This window comes from Stegostoma tigrinum, chromosome 3 (assembly GCF_030684315.1).
Source record: "Stegostoma tigrinum isolate sSteTig4 chromosome 3, sSteTig4.hap1, whole genome shotgun sequence".
NCBI lineage: Eukaryota > Metazoa > Chordata > Chondrichthyes > Orectolobiformes > Stegostomatidae > Stegostoma > Stegostoma tigrinum.
The window spans coordinates 81,696,034-81,716,694 of NC_081356.1; positions in this window are offsets into that span (position 1 = coordinate 81,696,034).

The following is a 20,661-nucleotide window of genomic DNA, read 5'->3' on the forward strand; positions in this document are numbered from 1 at the left end:
ACAGTCAAAGGGCAATCACATTGCTGTAGGTCTGGTGTCACATGTAGGCAGCCCCCATGACAGACTTTCTTCACTAAAGAGCATTAGTAAACCAGGTGGGTTGTTACAACAATCAACAATAGTCACCATTAGACTAGGCCTTCAATTCCAAATTTTCAAAATTCCATCCCCTATTCCCAATTCCTCCGCCTCCGCTGCATCTTCTCCCACGATGAGGCATTCCACTCCCGCACATCCCAGATGTCCAAGTTCTTCAAGGACCGCAACTTTCCCCCCACAGTGGTCGAGAACGCCCTTGACCGCATCTCCCGCATTTCCGCAATACATCCCTCACACCCCGCCCCTGCCACAACCGCCCAAGGAGGATCCCCCTCGTTCTCACACACCACCCCACCAACCTCCGGATACAACGCATTATCCTCCGACACTTCCGCCATTTACAATCCGACCCCACCACCCAAGACATTTTTCCATCGCCACCCTTGTCTGCTTTCCGGAGAGACCACTCTCTCTGTGACTCCCTTGTTCGCTCCACACTGCCCTCCAACCCCACCACACCCGGCACCTTCCCCTACAACTGCAGGAAATGCTACACTTGCCCCCACACCTCCTCCCTCACCCCTATCCCAGGCCCCAAGATGACTTTCCATATAAAGCAGAGGTTCACCTGCACATCTGCCAATGTGGTATACTGCATCCACTGTACCCGGTGTGGCTTCCTCTACATTGGGGAAACCAAGCGGAGGCTTGTGGACCGCTTTGCAGAACACCTCCGCTCGGTTCGCAATAAACAACTGCACCTCTCAGTTGCAAACCATTTCCACTCCCCCTCCCATTCTTTAGATGACATGTCCATCATGGGCCTCCTGCACTGCCACAATGATGCCACCCGAAGGTTGCAGGAACAGCAACTCATATTCCGCTTGGGAACCCTGCAGCCCAATGGTATCAATGTGGACTTCACCAGCTTCAAAATCTCCCCTTCCCCCACCGCATCCCTAAACTAGCCCAGTTCGTTCCCCTCCCCCCACTGCACCACACAACCAGCCGAGCTCTTCCCCTCCACCCACTGCAGTCCAACCTGTCTCTGCCTCCCTGACCTGTTCTTCCTCTCACCCATTCTTTCCTCCCACCCCAAGCCGCACCTCCATCTCCTACCTACTATCCTCATCCCACCTCCTTGACCTGTTCGTCTTCCCTGGACTGACCTATCCCCTCCCTACCTCCCCACCTATACTCTCCTCTCCTCCTATCTTCTTTTCTCTCCATCTTTGGTCCGCCTCCCCCGTCTCTCCCTATTTATTCCAGAACCCTCACCCCATCCCCCTCTCTGATGAAGGGTCTAGGCCCGAAACGTCAGCTTTTGTGTTCCTGAGATGCTGCTGGGCCTGCTGTGTTCATCCAGCCTCACATTTTATTAACATAAATGTTGATGATCATTTATCTAACAAAAGAATCTGGAACAGTTAAAGTGATCATGACAACTATTAATGATTGCCATTGAAAACCAATCTCAATCATCCCATTTTGGAAAAAAAAATCTGCCATTCTTATCTGATCTGGACTACATGTGACTCCAGACCCACAGCAATGTGGTTGATTCTTAACTGCCCTCTGAAATGGCCTAGCAAGTGCATTTAGGAATGGACAACAAATGCTCACCTTACCAGTGATACCCATTCCCATAAAAACATAAAAAAAACAAATGTTTTTTTAACCAGTTATCTTGTCATTTATTATTCTGAGTTACTGCAAATTTCAAAAACGAATGCAGAAATTGCTAGAAAGGCTCTGCAGTTCTGATAGCATCTGGTAGCAAATTTTAATTTTGGTGCCTGGATATCAGTGCCAGGTAAAGCATTACTGCTGCACCGTATTGCTTTGAATTATAGTATATTGAGTCAAGCACAAGTCTGGCATAACTACACATCTTGATGTTTTAACAAACAATTTGAAATTCTTTTGGGAATATTCATACTTTATTTTAGCAATCAAAATACCTGCTTCTATTCGGCTGTTTATTGTTAAGGAATGAAGCCACATGATTTCAATTAAATCTAGTTAGGGTCTGTTCATATCATTTCCACACTGACACAAAATGCTACAAATTTTGGTATGAGCTGAGGTGAACATTTTTATCACATTTCAGCTAAAATTCCACTGCTGGCTTTATTTAAACTTTCTTTTGTTGTGCAAGGCTTATTATTACACTGTAAAAACATTTTAAAAAGGAGCATGAGTAGACCATATGACTTCCATAGTCTGCTCTGGCATTTAGTGTGATAATGGTTAATCTTCAGTCTCAATTCTATTTTCCTGCGCCATCTTTAAATCACCTGATTCCTTAATGTCCAAAATGCTATCAACTTCAGACTGATTTCAGTCAATCATTGAATATCTCTTGCTTTCTGTGGTAGAGTATTCCAAACATATTCCTCCACGTTAATCCTAAAAGGCCAAACTCTCAGCAGGAGATTATCATCCCTAGCTCTAAATTCTCCAGCTGAAGGGAAGCATCTTCTCCTGTCAAGTTCACAAATATTGTTCTTTGTGTCGCAACAAAAATTACATGAATGTAAATTTGATCTACTGTCAGCTAGGAGATGCCAAAAGGAAGATGCCAAATGGAAAATATTGCAAGGTCATATAGGAAATATCCACTGGGCTTCTTCACACTGGCTGACCATGGAACTTATTGACTGTGATCTGGGAGCAACCTAAATGCTGAACATCTACTGCAGTTGCATTTTCTCATTGAATGACATGTTCAAAACAAAGGCAACAACATTTGTTTTTCCAAGTATTCCATGAAATGAACAACTGCAGCTCTTAACTAATGATTGTTCTCAGAAAGAGACATAAAACATCACACTTTCACTCAGTACTGAGCTTAAATTGTTGCTTTTGTAGGTTTTGTTCAACATGTTTGTTTATCTGTCAAAGCCCAGAGAGGATCAGCAAGGCAGCAAAAAGGCCAATGTTTTCTCTCTTAACTGCTAAGATTTAATATTAATAACTTCTTTTTAATGGAGTACTGAGGTCACTGATTGAAGGACTTGAACTGCCTGCCTTCAATTCTCCAGTGTAGGTGGTCATCCATTACAATGTAAATAATCACAGACTGTAGTACTACCCATTTGAGTGTCAATTTGTTACACTCATGATATTAGTGTGTTTATTGCCTAATCTATCACCAAGAAGCTTAGTGTTGCATCTGGAAAATACGGCCCAGATCTCCTGTTTTTATTGATTCGAATAGTTTTTGGTATAAAATACTAATAGTCCTTGTCTGTTCTGTACTCACAGTCCTCAAAAAGGGTAGACATCTTTAGGTATGCAGTTCACGCATTCTTAAACTATGGAAAAGTGCTGTATAAAAAAATTCAAGAATTTTTGATCATAGTTGAAGGAGATTGATATGCATAACAATTTTGTCTTATATGGAGTAAGACGAGGCACTCATTCTGACCTAATTTGGTGAAGTAACTTAATATTGAAAGGTTATCATTTTTATTGTAATTAGCACAACAATTCAAAGGTAGGGCTTGCTTTTTTAACAAAGTTATTAATGGAAAAGTGAAAATTAATGATGCCTTGGAGCACACTACTTTATCCTTTGACTCCTGCACTTTACAGTAGATTCCAATAAATAGGTACAGGCCCCATTCTTCCGGAACCCAAAGGGTTCTCAGTATAATGTTTGAGATGGTCTGCTATGTACAGATAACAAATAAAAACTCACAGATTTTCATTTTAAAAAGTTGTATAGTATTAGAAAGTATTAGGGTTACTTGTATTAGAATGTCCCAAAACCTATCCATTTTCAATTCTCCTATTCATTCTCCATCAGGATATCCTGACCAGGTCACTTTGTCCCTTTTCCTTCATGCTGGATGTTGTTAGATACAAATTTGTTCAGTACATTGCCCAAGTAAGTATTCTTTGTATTAGAAGCCTGACTATGAAAGTTTTCAGTTGTACTGATCTCACTCAGTCACTCACACACACACCCTCTGACCTCGCTCCTCAGGAGCATTAGCCTCGCCATATTTATTTCATCTGAAAAACTGCACATTGCTCCAACAGTAAACTGTCTTGCATCCATATCTTCCCTTGAACACGGAGGTATATATCTTGTTGAAGACTATAAGCCAAATAAAAGTCTACCTGATCATAAGCTTACTAAAGGGCCCAGTTAAAATTGATCAAACAATGATAAGGAAGGTTTACCAGCAGACGCTGTTTATATAAGTTAAAGACTGAACCTCAAAACTCTTTCATATAAAAATACTGATTAACTAAGAATGCACTTTTACTTTCATCTGCTAATTGAATCTAATGTAAATATTTATATATAACACAGGAACACTAATTATTCCCTTCCTGCAACATGGAGACTTAGAGCTAAACATTGTGTGCAAACCAATGTAGATCTTGTTTTGTTCCCATTGAGGGAGACATCGAGCAATCATCGTGTAACGTGAGTTCTCACAATTTTATTTTCTTCATCCATGGGATGTGGGTGATGCTGATTGGACCAGCATTTATTCCCCACACTAGTTACCACTGAAAAGGTGGTCGTGAGCTGTCTTCTTGAAGTGCTGCAGTCCATTTGCTATCGGGACACATCCACAATTTGGGAGTTAGGGAGTAAATTCTAGGATTTTGACCCAATGACACTGAAGGAACAGCAGCATATTTCTATTACAGGATGATAAGTGGCTTGGAGGGGAACTTGATTGTGATGGTGTCCCCATGCACTTGCTGCTTTTTTCCATCTCAATTATAGTTATTGTGGATTTGGAAGATGCTGTCTAAAGATCTTTGGCGAATTTCTACAGTGCATATTGTTTACGATACAACTGCTGCTACTTGAGGGTCAGTGGTAGAGAAACTGCAAGTTTGTGGTTGTAATTCCAAATAAGCATGTTGCTTGGTCCTGGATGGCGTCAAGCTTCTTGATTGCTACTGGAATGCCACCCATTCCATCACACTCCTGATCTGTGCCATGCAGATGGCTGACAGGAGTCATGAATGCAGCCTGCATTCTTGCATTTCCACTGAAGGTGTGGAATATAATGGCTGGGAGTGGAGGCTATCTGAAGCAGAAATAGAAAGGAGACCCATATTATGCAATGTGGCACTGAATATGCCAATAGAGGATGTAGGGCAAAGGGGGTAATGTTCTCTAGCTGCAGGGGAGAAGGACACAGAGCCAGTGATGTGATATAAAATCAGATTGTTTTGGAAGTTGCAATTAGCAGTCCCAATGGTAACACAAAATTCCAGTGGCACAATACCTTTAATGAGTGGATACGAGTGTTCAAAGTAAGATCACATTTCACAAACATACCACTTCAATCACTATTTCACCACAATCAGCAGTTTTATGGTATTGTGCTAAAGGAATTATGTTTAAAACATTTATTCAAGTCCCTCAAAGATGTAATAGGTAGATACATATCAATACTTACGAGCAAGGATAAAATGTTACTGTGCAACATAAGGGCCTAAGAGTTGGAGGTAATATAACAAATGGCGACCCGATGTTAGATGTGTTTGTATGTACCCGTGCCTGTACTAAGCCCAGATAAATGGGGAAGTTTTACAGCAAGAAAAACATTTGGCTGTAAAGCCACCTGCCAAATCCAAAAGGAAATGAAGGTTGATACGAAAAATAATTCATTCGCATTATGATAACCCTACAATAGATGGGAAAAACTTAAAAGGAAGGGAGGAAGACAGAAATTGACTAACTAATCGGAAGCAGAGTCGGTCTGCGGCAGTTTGGAAGGTTCCAGTTAAATAAAAGCTAAGTATTACTATGACCTTGACTGCCTCAAACAATTTCATCCTGACTTCACAGCCTGTATCTTTTTTCTTTGAGGCCAAAGATCTCTATGGTGATGTCCTTGGTAAAATACAGCTTCCTCATCCACTCATTTTGAATCAAGTGAATTTAACAGCACTGCTCACAGAATACTCTGAGACTAGGGCCATCTGCTGAGAACTTTTCTCCCCTGTTTCTTCCCCTCTCCTTTTCTCCCAAAGGAGCTAATACTTATTAGCATCGCCCCTATCGCCTCCTTCAGTTTCTAATACAGAGCAAGGGGGAGACTCCCATTGTAGTGATTGTTATGAGGTCAGCAGGTGGACCCCATAGTATATGAGTTCCCTGATTGGGGCTGTTAATCTTGTTGAATCAGGGAGCCCTAGCTGACAGATGTAAACAGAAATGTCAGACATTCTGTTTACTCTGAGAGCTGATCTGAGGGAGCTGGATCAATGTCAAAGACTGTCCACATGTAAATACAGGGTGACTTGGTGATGGGATACTGGCCTCTGTGGGGTTATTTCACTCAGCCTTTGTGATGAATACATGAGCAAATATTTAGAGAAAATATTGATCCAGTGGTACTTCTTCTCAAAGTATCCCTGAAAATCTTGCAATATGCCTTAACTACCCTCTGGCAGGGTAGTCAGGAAATCTCAATCAGCGAATGAGTATTAAAAGCTGAGTTTGTGGTTAACTAGCTTTCAAAATCCTCAGCAAGAACTTGTTTCTTCACTTACTGATAGGAGAGGAGTGAAAGAATCCAGTTTCCACATAATGAGTGCTAGCAGGCAATGCAAGTGTCACTTAGCCTAATTGGTTCTCCACATGGCCATTCCTTTCACATGCCTCAACTCATTTATGAAGGTGGCACCTTGCATTAAACATGGACTAAACTGGAATTGCAATTTAAGTCCCTATTCTAGGCACCTCAGAAGTCCTCTTGCACATGAAGTATTTAACCAATATCAGCCTGGCTGTGATAACAGAGTCAGTGGAAGTTTGCCTGGTTCAGATACTTCTCCTTTACTCTGACTTTGCCCAAGCTATTAGTGTTGCCTACAACTACCTGTTTTCAGTGACAAATATCCAAATGCTCTTCATGTGTTTGTGACAGGATACAACATTGAACATTTCATGCCAAGGGAATGTACTTTCTCAATGACAACAGTGAGATCTGTATAAGCATGAACGATAGGGATTCTCGTCCAATCAACAATAGTCAAGCATTCATGAAGTAGTGCCCAGGAGAATATCATAGCTTGTGTGATTTGTGAACCTAGGTCTAGAAAAGCTGTAAACTGGGGCAGGACCATTATGTAAGCAGGAAATGAGATAGTAAGAACTGCAGATGCTGGAGTCAGAGATAACACAGTGTGGAGCTGGAGGAACACAGCAGGCCAGGCAGCATCAGAGGAGCAGGAAAGTTGACTTTTTGGGTCAGGACCCTTCTTCAGAAATTCTTACTATGTCTAAATGATTGACTCTTGTTTCAAACTATTAAGTGTACCTCCCTCATAGGCCAGAACTATAGAAAGTTCCATAAAACTATCTAAAAGGTATAAAAACATGGGTTCACTTGCAGATCTCTCTCAGAGTCGCTCTTGGAACTGCTCTTGGAACTGGCTGAGGCCTTATGAGGAGACCAGCTTGACAAGAGGCAGAGACCAGCTGACCATGCAGAGAGAGAGACAGGAAGAAAGGAGCTTTGCAGACATGGAGACAGATCCACAAAGACAGCAACTGTGTAACTTTACAAGAGACTCAGGAAGTACTGTAACCTTAAGGGATCAAATAAGATTAGGATAGTATGTTAAGTATTAAAGGATTATTACAGTTTTGCTCTGAATAAAGTGGGACTGTTTTGCTCTGGTACCAGCTTATGTTTGTATTGCTTTGACTGCTTTGGTATAGTGGGACACTTCAGCAAATTCATTCATGACATTCTGTTTGGAGTTGTCTGAAAGTTGTTGAAAGAAGAACCAGACAATGCCACCATAAGTTCAGACCTCTCCTGAGTGGTGGCTCTTCATCCATGAATGTAGTCAAGTAGATGTTGAAAACTGTTCAACTGATGGGCCATCTCTGATAAGTTTTTCACCCACAGGAACGTCTATTTTGAGGGCGCCAAGTTATCAGTTTTACGACTTCTTTGTCAGTGGTGCTGGGATTAATTGCATGAGCATATTCCCTCCTCCACGCCAGTAACTAACTTTCTTTCCTTCTTCCATGGGATTTGAGCATCTCTGGCAAAACCACCATCTGTCAAACATCTCAAATTTCCCTTTTGAGTGTGGTTGCAAGCCATCTTCTTGAACAACACAGCTCATTTAATGTATGTGCACTCATAGTGTTGTTTCAAAGGGTGTCCTGGTGACAATGAAAGAATGTTGATGCAGTTTCTGGTCAGGCTGGTGTGTGGCTTGGGAGGGGACTTCTGGATGATGGTGTTCCTAGTGCATGCTGCCTTGATCTTTCTAGGTGGGAGAGATTAAGGGTTTGGAAGATGCTATCTAGAGAACCCTGGTGAATTGTACAGTGCATCTTGTGGATGGAATACACTTCTGCCACTGGAAGCAGTGAATATTTAAAATGACAGATGGCAGGGATTGGGACATTGCTTTGTGCTGATGGGCATTGAGGTTCTTACAGATTGTTGGAACTGCATTTATCCAGGCAAGTGTAGAGCATTCCATCATACTCCTGAGTTGTGCCTTGCAGAAGGTGGATAAGTTTTGACAAACAAGGTGAATTACTCGTCTCAGAACTTCCATCCTCTGATTTGTTCTTGTAGCCACAGATTTTTGATGGCTAGTCTGTTAAATATCTGGTCAATGGTAACCATCAGGGTGCTGATGATAGGAGATTCACTGAAAATGGTGCCATTGAATATTGAGGGACGATGGTTAGATACTGTCTTCTTGATGATGATTATTGGCTGGCCTCAGTTTTGAAGAAGACATACCAACCTCAAAGGTCAATTCTTTCTCTGTCTTCACAGCTGCCATCAGACCTGTTGAGTTTCTTGAGCATTCTCTGTGTTTGTTTCAAATTTCTGTTATCTACAGTATTTGCTTTTACTTAACAATACAAACTGAATGTTGGCCAGATCCTTTTGCATTTGGACATGGACTGCTTCAGTATTTGAGAAGTTGTGGATGTACCAAAAACTTGGAATCACACTCCTGGATGTATAATAAAGGGAAGGCCATTGATGAAGTAATTTAAGATTTTTATAACTAAAATGTTACCCTGCAGAAACCCTGCAGTGATCTCCTATGCTTTAAAATGATTAGCCTCAAGCAACTACAGCTGTCTTTCTTTGTGTGAGCTATGATGCAAAATAACATTGAATATCCCATGGACTTCAGTTTCACTAGGGCTCCTTTAATACCAAAATCAGTCAAATTCTGGCCTTGTGCCAAATATTCATCACAATTTCACTTTTGGAGTTCAGCTCCTTTGTCTATGTTTGGACAAATTTGTAATAAAATAATTTGGCATTAAGAGTCTAATGATGACCAGGAATCCATTGCTGATTGTCAGAAAAAAAAACCCATTTGGTTCACTAAAGTCCTTTGGGGCAGGAAACTGCCATTATTACCTGGTCTGGCCTATATGTGACTCCAGACCCACAGCAATGTGGTTGACTCTTAACTACCCTCTGGGCAATTACAGGTGGACAATAAATGTTAGCCTGTAAATGAATAAACAAAAATCAGGAAACAAGTGGCCTTGGGCTGAACCCAAACTGGGCATTAGTAAGAGCTTGTTGCAGCACAAGTGCTACTTTATAACACTTTCCACAATAGATTTAATCACTTTTGTTATGATCTTGGAACATACAAGAACTGTTTATAGCATATCTTTGAAAATCGGAAAGCCATGTTTTACTAAAAGGATTGAGTCCAAGGTTCACAATTGTCCACGAACATAAAATTCCACTGCACAAAAGTCATGGAACATCAATATTAATAACTGCATACTATGTTAAACAAGATAATAAAATGTGAAGCTGGATGAACACAGCAGGCCCAGCAGCATCTCAGGAGCACAAAAGCTGATGTTTCGGGCCTAACCCTTCATCAGAGAGGGGGATGGGGTGCGGGTTCTGGAATAAATAGGGAGAGAGGGGGAGGCGGACCGAAGATGGAGAGAAAAGAAGATAGGTGGAGAGAGTATAGGTGGGGCCCCAGCTATGCCTGCCTCTTTGTAGGTTACGTGGAACAGTCCCTCTTCCACACCTACACAGGCCCCAAACCCCACCTCTTCCTCCGTTACATTGATGACTGTATCGGTGCCGCCTCTTGCTCCCCACAGGAGCTCGAACAGTTCATACACTTCACCAACACCTTCCACCCCAACCTTCAGTTCACCTGGGCCATCTCCAGCACATCCCTCACCTTCCTGGATCTCTCAGTCTCCATCTCAGGCAACCAGCTTGTAACTGATGTCCATTTCAAGCCCAGCGACTCCCACAGCTACCTAGAATACACCTCCTCCCACCCACCCTCCTGCAAAAATTCCATCCCCTATTCCCAATTCCTCCGCCTCCGCCGCATCTGCTCCCACGATAAGGCATTCCACTCCCGCACATCCCAGATGTCCAAGTTCTTCAAGGACCGCAACTTTCCCCCCACAGTGATCGAGAACGCCCTTGACCGCGTCTCCCGTATTTCCCGCAACACATCCCTCACACCCCGCCCCCGCCACAACCGCCCAAAGAGGATGCCCCTCGTTCTCACACACCACCCCACCAACCTCCGGATACAACGTGTCATCCTCCGACACTTCCGCCATCTACAATCCGACCCCACCACCCAAGACATTTTTCCATCCCCTCCCCTGTCTGCTTTCCGGAGAGACCACTCTCACCATGACTTCCTTGTTCGCTCCACACTGCCCTCCAACCCCACCACACCTGGCACCTTCCCGTGCAACCGCAGGAAATGCTACACTTGCCCCCACACCTCCTCCCTCACCCCTATCCCAGGCCCCAAGATGACGGTCCACATTAAGCAGAGGTTCACCTGCACATCTGCCAATGTGGTGTACTGCATCCACTGTACCCGGGGTGGCTTCCTCTACATTGGGGAAACCAAGCGGAGGCTTGGGGACCGCTTTGCAGAACACCTCCGCTCGGTTCGCAACAAACAACTGCACCTCCCAGTCGCAAACCATTTCCACTCCCCCTCCCATTATTTAGATGACATGTCCATCATGGGCCGCCTGCAGTGCCACAATGATGCCACCCGAAGGTTGCAGGAACAGCAACTCATATTCTGCTTGGGAACCCTGCAGCCTAATGGTATCAATGTGGACTTCACCAGCTTCAAAATCTCCACTTCCCCCACCGCATCCCTAAACCAGCCCAGTTCGTCCCCTCCCCCCACTGCACCACACAACCAGCCCAGCTCTTCCCCTCCACCCACTGCATCCCAAAACCAGTCCAACCTGTCTCTGCCTCCCTAACCTGTTCTTCCTCTCACCCATCCCTTCCTCCCACCCCAAGCCGCACCTCCATCTCCTACCTACTAACCTCATCCCACCTCCTTGACCTGTCCGTCTTCCCTGGACTGACCTATCCCCTCCCTACCTCCCCACCTATACTCTCTCCACCTATCTTCTTTTCTCTCCATCTTCAGTCCGCCTCCCCCTCTCTCCCTATTTATTCCAGAACCCTCACCCCATCCCCCTCTCTGATGAAGGGTATAGGCCCAAAACGTCAGCTTTTGTGCTCCTGAGACGCTGCTGGGCCTGCTGTGTTCATCCAGCCTCACATTTTATTATCTTGGATTCTCCAGCATCTGCAGTTCCCATTATCACTATGTTAAACAGGCAGTTAAACAACAATGAAAACAGTTTATTTCTAGTCCAAACCAAACTTCTTTACTGAAATTTTCTTCTCATCTCATTTGACATGCACCCCGTACTAAAATTCAACATAGATGCTCATCAGAAATTGGGAGATCAGCCACTTGGGTTGAGTACAGTTTCAAAGATTTGCACGAGGATAAAGATTTTTGCAGCTTTCTTCCTGCTTTGGCAACTTTCTTCCTTTAAATCTATCCAACTGTTGACTCCCCATGCAATACAAGAATCGTTTGCGTCTCAAGCACAGCCACCTTTTGTAAGAATTCTCCTAATTTTAATGTTCTTTAACTCTGGAGTCTCACATCCCAGAAATGTTCTATTTCACTTCTCAGCTTAGCTGTTCCAGAAGTTCAGCTCACTGTTAATAGAGTCCATCAGTTGTGAAATACTTTTAAACACTTTTAACCAGCACACAGAACTTCAACTGAATTCTAGTTGAAAGTGATGTTCCCTGTCAACAGTTATTGTAAACTAAAATTGTTTGGAAACAGAACCACACCCACAGAACTTAATCCTACATATTATTAACTTTATCTTTACCTTTTCTATTACTGTTTATCTCCCAGATAGTTTGGTCACACGAACAGTCCCTCAAAGCTATGTGCTTTTAACAGAAATCACTCTCCACAGGAAGCTAGTTTTTAAAGAGGTTATTTCCCTAACATAAGATATTATTTTTCCCCAAAAGCATAAGGACCATCACATCTTACTGATGATTGAAAATTGACTGATGGGCCATGTGTTGCTCCCATAGAATTTGACCTGCTTTTGTGTACAGGACATATCTGGATAATATTCCACATTGTAAACTGAAACTGTTTGACTAGGGACATGATTTGGAGCCTCGTTCTGTACCATTGGTTTTCTATGCTACAAGCAGGATGCTATTACAGCCTTAGTCTTTGCTATATCCAATGCCTTCGGCCATTTCTTGATATAATGAAGTGTGAAACAATTCAGATGAAGGCTGACCTCTTTGATGCTGCGGACTCAAGAGGATGTTAATCATTCACTTTTCACTTATACCTGAAGGTAAATGCAAATATAGTACTGACATACTGGGCTCCCCCATTATTGAAGTTGTGATATTTGTAGAGTACCATCTTTCAGGTAGTTGTTTAGTTGCCCATCACAGTTAAAAGCCTGATGTGGCAAGACTGTAAAGCTTTGTTGTATTCCTTTGTTTTTGAGATATCTTAGCTCTGTCACATGCATATATTTAAATACTCAACTTTTGTGGAATCAAACTTAGGAACTTTCTGACCTTTGTTGCACTCTACAAAATTGAGTATTACAATTACATGCTTTCCCTTTTGGGAGTTCAATGTTAATAATTTATGCTAATTATATATTATAATGAAGAAAAGTCACTCAACAATGAAATGAGTTTCCAGATGAGAAGGCACCTACAATAGCTTCTCCAATGGATTCATGGATAAATGAACTGCCTACTCATAGAGTTTTTACTACATGGAGAAATGCCCTTTGGCCCATTGTGTCTCTGCTGGTCTTCAACCATCTATCTATTCGAGTCCCATTATAGTTATACTAGATTACAGTGACCAGATGGTGTCAGATTCAATACCTAATCTTTCTTATGTCAGCTGTTTTCAATGAATACAATCACAGTTGGATTATAATAGGGCTCACCATACCAGAGAATTGTGAATTGGCATGTTTAATCGTCGTGCAATGCATCTTCACAAAGTTATGAACTAAAGTGTATTGTTTGACAAAAAAACTCCCTGAAAAAAGGATGCAAACAAAATCAACTAAATATCCAATTCCAACTGTCTTCACTGAAGGAACAAGCTGCGTTGTAAAAAGGTGGAGTCCAATATACATAAAACGCTGCCTAAAACTGAAAATAGTCTGCTGCCTAGACAGGATATCAAAATGCAGAAAACCATTTTGCAGATCTCATTGAAGAGACATTTAAAAAATTATCCTCAATGGTTAACAGCTCCAATTGTCTGAACATCTACAGAAACTGACATACTGTATTCATATTGAATGTCTGCAGGTTGAAATTCCATAAAATAAGTTTGAAGCAAAACCACCATATCACAAGGAGATTCAATCTCATTTGGCATGAATGCTAACATGATGAGGGACTATCCATGTAGACCATAGAAAGCTGATAATATGATCAGATGACAGAGGCCAGCTTGTGATAAGAAACATCTGTTGGGAGTACACATCTTTTTTGAAATACATCTTGACATTTAGTAAAGTTAGAATCATTCTGCCATCTCTCTGCTGTCTATAACACTGAAGATGTTGACACTGGGAGCAGGATGAGCATATTTATCTAATTCGTGAGAAGTTAGTATTGATCACACTCATGAATATTACTTTGAGAATGAAGATGATATTTCAGAGAGCAGTAAATAGGCAATCACGTTGCCGTGGTTTGGAATCACATGTAGACTAGATCAGGTTGGAACGGCAGTTTTTATTTCTTAAGAGGACATTAGTGAACCAGATAAGTTTTTACAATAATTTGGTCATTTCACACTTACTATTACTGATTATTGTAGGTGTATAATTAAGTAATTAATTGCACTTAAATTCCCCACCAGTCATAACAACAACTTCTATTTATATATTGCCTTTAACGCAATAAAAAGTCCTAAGGTGTCTCAGACAAATAGTAAGACAAAACATGACACCGAGCTACAAAAAAGCTTTTAGTGAGTGCCTTAAAATGGTGAGATTTGAATTAATGTCACTGGATTATTATTTCAGGTCTTTGGGTTATTTGATTAGTTGTACAACCACTATACTATCATGTTTCTATATTAAGAGCAGATAGGATTTTGCTCTGCTGTGATGAAAACAGGGAAGCAATTGGAGAGTTGTTGATGATTATGTTAGTGTGCTCCAGCAAAGTTAGTGGCCTAAAAATAAATAAAGGCCTGAAGTGCTGTCCAATAGGGGTTCAGTGCAGAGAAGGTTGTCCATGGCTGAATGTGAAAAAGGTTGGGGTAGAACCTCAAAAATACAGCTACAAAGTATTTGTCAAAAAATGTCTAAGATATGCATGTTAATGACCTAAACACTGCAAATTTAAAATTAAACTTCCAGCCATAGCTATATGTTGAAGCCAGTGTTATGATTAATTTCATTTGATTATCTTTGCATGCTTATTTAAAACACTCATATATTACAAACAAAAAAATACAAGTATATCTTTTTTGTTGATTAAAAAATTGCATATTATTATGGATTGGGCTTTGAGAATGGATGTCTTCAAACATGGAATCGACAATTTGCTCTATGGCATGATGTTCTGTAATAATTAGGAGAAGTATAGAAACATGAGGTCAATCAAAACTGATTGTTTATGTTTTCAGATTAATAACTGAAATTATTAATTTGTCTGCAAGCAAGGTCTGCACTTCATTAACCTGATCTTTATGCAGAAATTTGTTAGAGTCATTTTAGGAATGGTGTATTGAAGTGCATCCATGCTCCAGTATGCAAACTGATGTACAATAAGTTAACACATGTGTCAAGGGTAGTTCACCACAAAGCATATCCCAAACTTATGAATCAGGCTACCAGAAAGCTTTCAAAAAGCTCTTTCCTAAAGCAGTTATACCATGTTGGATAAAGTGTAGAAACAGCTTTAATGAAAAATGGACACCTACATTTGGAAAACTCTTCCCACATACTCTTAAGAAGGTGTAAAAAAGTAAGATTCACTCAGCAGCAGGATAATAAAATGTGAGGCTGGATGAACACAGCAGGCCAAGCAGCATCTCAGGAGCACAAAAGCTGACGTTTCGGGCCTATACCCTTCATCAGAGAGGGGGATGGGGTGAGGGTTCTGGAATAAATAGGGAGAGAGGGGGAGGCGGACCGAAGGTGGAGAGGAGAGTATAGGTGGGGAGGTAGGGAGGGGATAGGTCAGTCCAGGGAAGACGGACAGGTCAAGGAGGTGGGATGAGGTTAGTAGGTGGATGGGGGTGCGGCTTGGGGTGGGAGGAAGGGATGGGTGAAAGGAAGAACAGGTTAGGGAGGCAGAGACAGGTTGGACTGGTTTTGGGATGCAGTGGGTGGAGGGGAAGAGCTGGGCTGGTTGTGTGGTGCAGTGGGGGGAGGGGACGAACTGGGCTGGTTTAGGGATGCGGTGGGGGAAGGGGAGATTTTGAAACTGGTGAAGTCCACATTGATACCATTAGGCTGCAGGGTTCCCAGGCGGAATATGAGTTGCTGTTCCTGCAACCTTCGGGTGGCATCATTGTGGCACTGCAGGAGGCCCATGATGGAATGGAATGGAAACCAAGCAGAGGCTTGGGGACAGCTTTGCAGAACACCTCCGCTCAGTTCGCAACAAACAACTGCACCTCCCAGTCGCAAACCATTTCCACTCCCCCTCCCATTCTTTAGATGACATATCCATCATGGGCCTCCTGCAGTGCCACAATGATGCCACCCGAAGGTTGCAGGAACAGCAACTCATATTCCGCTTGGGAACCCTGCAGCCCAATGGTATCAATGTGGACTTCACCAGTTTCAAAATCTCCCCTTCCCCCACCGCATCCCTAAACCAGCCCAGTTCGTCCCCTCCCCCCACTGCACCACACAACCAGCCCAGCTCTTCCCCTCCACCCACTGCATCCCAAAACCAGTCCAACCTGTCTCTGCCTCCCTAACCTGTTCTTCCTCTCACCCATCCCTTCCTCCCACCCCAAGCCGCACCCCCATCTACCTACTAACCTCATCCCACCTCCTTGACCTGTCCATCTTCCCTGGACTGACCTATCCCCTCCCTACCTCCCCACCTATACTCTCTCCACGTATCTTCTTTTCTCTCCATCTTTGGTCCGCCTCCCCCTCTCTCCCAATTTATTCCAGAACCCTCACCCCATCCCCCTCTCTGATGAAGGGTCTAGGCCCGAAACGTCAGCTTTTGTGCTCCTGAGATGCTGCTTGGCCTGCTGTGTTCATCCAGCTCCACACTTTGTTATCTTAGATTCTCCAGCATCTGCAGTTCCCATTACGTCTGATACCCCTTCACTCAGCAGCAGGCAGTATTTATTCTAGATAACGTCTTACTGGTACTACCTGTAATCATAGGGCTAACAAAACACTGAACGTTTATGAATTTTATTTTAAACTACAGGATAATGCAGTAGTGTATGTCAGGACTAGTTCACTTCATATCAAAAACTAATGAATTCCTTTCTTGTTCTGTGTTATCTCATTCACTGATTTTCTTTGTGAGTCTTCCTGATTTCAAAAGCATTGTTTCTTTTCCTCCTCTATTGGGCGTGCTGTGGAACTAACCACAACTAGCTTGTGGTTGGGGTGCATTTTTGCCACCAACACTCCTTTGTAATTACTGTTTTTAATCAACCTGTTTGGACATTTTATGACACATGTCCAGGGAAGGTGTGAAATGAATCCAACATCCTGTTTCAGAGGCATGTACGCCACTATTGCACCACAAGAGCCCCATCTAAGCTAGTCCTCCTCTCTAACTTATTATTAACTTGGTAGGCGCATAGCTGAAGTCAAAGGAGAGCCATAACGCTCCTTTCTGCTCTTTTAAAACAAACTTAATGACTGGTTAAGCATCCCCCCAATAGGGAACTGTAATGAAAACGTTGTTTGAGGTGCTGACACACTCCAGTCCTTGTGGCATTCATTGATCTCTAAAGATCGTGCCAGTGGACATCGTATGCCTGCTCTCAATAGACTCCCGAATATAACTGCGAAAGAGGGAGCGCAGTGAGGCACAAAGGGCTCCTCCATGGCTCTGAACCTGTTAATGGGCACTTGGCAAGCCCAAAAGCAGGCTCCTGAGGATGCCATCTGACTTACCAGACCTCAGAAATCAGAAATATGGGGCTGAATCACTCTTTTGTCCTTGGTCTAAAAGCCTATTTGGGTAACAGTGGTAGGGAATGAATCAGTGGTGAGTCTTAAGGGTAAAGGGAAATGGCACTTGTCTTAACAAGATGAAATGTATTGCACGACAGCAATAGGTATCAGTTAATAATGAAGACCTATCAGGAGACAACAATCACAAATCTGTCTTCATCAGAATCACAAGGTGGACTCCACTTGACTCTTCCCTCGACATTAACGGTTTCAGCTCGAACTTCACTTCACCTCCTCCCCTGGGGTAGATGACTGTTTGCGAGGAGTGGGTTCTATGATGATGCATGACCTGATCCAAAATCCCATATTAGTGTGTACCTAGACAGTGAGTGTCAGCAGGGAATTTGATCATGGGAGCCACTGCAGCCAAGCTCAAACATGTTTTAATTCAACACTCAAAAATACACTTCTCGCAAAGGTTACTCAGGCTGGTTATCTGCCATGGGATGCTAAAGCTAATTACAATGTTCTTAGTGTTGTTCTGGGTGAGTGCAGTCAACACACTGCAGATTAAGGACTTCAATGATCCACTGGGCTCTACTACATTGTCTAAACCCATTTAGACATGAGAGAAGGCTTAGTGGTAGTTGTTTCATGCTGACTGATCTGAACCGACATTCCCTTCAGAGTATCAAAAGCCCGAGAAAATAATTGATCAAAGCTTTTCATGAAATCCCAATTAGGGTTCATTTTAACAGTATTCTTCATTCATGAAGACTTCTATTCCTGCTCAGATAAACCTGAATGCAGATTCTACCTTGATTTCCATAATTATTATGTTACACAAATGAACATAAACACCATGTGTGGAGTTTAATTCAGGTTTTGGAACTGAAAACATAGTGGGCTATTGTGCAGTGGGTGTACATAATACCACAGGAAGCCATATGTCAGAAGCTCAATATTGGCAACTCAGAGTCAAATTATAAGCAGTATTTTGGGGAAGCAAAGCTGAGATGCTGCAAGCAAGCTGCAGGAAGATAGCTGGGGTTTTTTTTTAAAGGGTAACTGCCTGTATACCTTTCATATGGCATTACCTGCTGCTCTCTGAACTAAAAGGGATTATATCTCAACAAGATTCCTGCCCATTCAAAGATGGTGGTTCCAGACAACGAGTGGAAAGTCACCCATTCAATTTTGTCTTCCACAAAAGCGCAAGCTTTGAGGGAAAAGAGAGAGAAAACCGAAGAAAATCTGAAGGATAGGGGAGCAGTTGAGGAGCAGATATGTGAAGGAGAGGAGAGAGCCAAGAAACGGGAACAATTCTGATAAAGTCACACTGAACTCTTTTTATCTCTCTCCAAAGATGCTACCAGATTTGCTGAGCTTCTCCAGCACTTTCTGTTTCATTCTTCTTAATTACTTAATGTTCCAGGATGCTGAGCTTTTGCAATTCATGCACTAAAACACTAAGGTCCTTCTTCATCTCAGAGCTCTGAAATATCTCACCATTTAGATTATATGCTTCTTTTTCATTCTTCTTGCCAAAGTGAGAAATTTCACATTTTCCCACATTATTCTCAATTTGCCAGATCTTTTCCCACTCATTTACACAATCTATGTGCATTTATACTCTCCTCGGGCCTCTTTCCAACTTACTTTCGATTGGTCTGTGTCCTCTGCAAATTTAGCAACCATACATTTGGTCCCTTCATTCAAGTCATTCACATAAATCATTAAAAAGGTGAGGTCTCATCCAAAACTTTCAATTTTCTGGGAAATAATCCCATAGGAGGATGGCCAAAAAGCCCTCTGCTTCTTTCTCTCCCTTGGGCCCTCATCCGCATCCACCGACACTCATTCGCTTGGCAGAACTGGCCCTCATCCTCAACAATTTTCCTTTGATTCTTCCCAATTCCTATAAACCAAAGAGATGGCTACGGACTCCCACATGAGCCCGAGCTATGCCTGCCTCTTTATACGATTTGTGGAACAGTCCCTCTTCAACAAATATAGTGGCACCACACCCCACCTCTTTCTGTGCTATATTCATGACTGTGTCGGTGCTGCCTTGTGCTCCCACGGGGAGCTCGACCAGTTCATCAACTTTGCCAACACCTTCCACCTGGACCATTTCTGACCCATCCCTCCCCTTCCTGGACCACTCTGTCTCCATCTCTGGTAACTTACTCATCATTAACATCCACATCAAAACCCACTGACTCATACAATTAGCTCGACTACACCTCCGCTCATCCACCGTCCTGCAAAATTCCAATCCATTCTCACAATTCCTCCACCTCTGCCGCATCTGTTCCAAGGATGAGGTGTCCACTGTAGGATTTCCCAGCTACCCTCCCACTTTAGAAACTGTAGTACCCCCTCCTCTGTTATGCAGGATGCCCTCGACTGCATCTTCTCCATTTCTTTGGCTTCTGTCCTGAAACCCTCTCTCGCCCCTAATAACAATAAGGAAAGAGTCTCCTTAGTCCTCACGTACCACCCCATCCACCTCCGTCTACAAACGCATCATCCTCTGATATTTCTGCCCCTACAATCAGAACCCACCACGACAAAGATATTTCCCTCCCCACCCTGTCTGCTTTCCACAAGGACTTTTCACTCTGCGACTTCCGTGTCAGCTCTATACTCCCCACTAATCCCTCCATCACACCTGGTACCTTTCCTTGCAAACACAGGAGGTGCAATACCTGTCCTTACACCTCCCCTCTCACTTCCATCCAACGCCCCAAACAATCCTTCCAAATCCAGCAGAGATTCACCTGCACTTCATCTAATCTCATCTACTGTATCCGTTGCTCCCAATGAGGTCTCCACTACTTTGGAGGGACTAAACGCAGACTCGGGACAGGTTTGTGGAGCACCCGCACTCTGCAAATACCAACCAACCTGACCTTCCAGTTGCCATCCATTTTAACACTCTCTCCCACTCCCCTGGCGACATGTCCATCCTTGGCCTCCTCCACTGTCAGAGTGAGGCTAAGCGTAAACTGGAGGAACAACACCTCATATTTCACCTTGGCAGCTTACAAGCCAATGGCCTGAATATTGACTTCATCAGCTTCAAAATCTCTCTTCCCCCAAACTGTCCATCTTTTGAC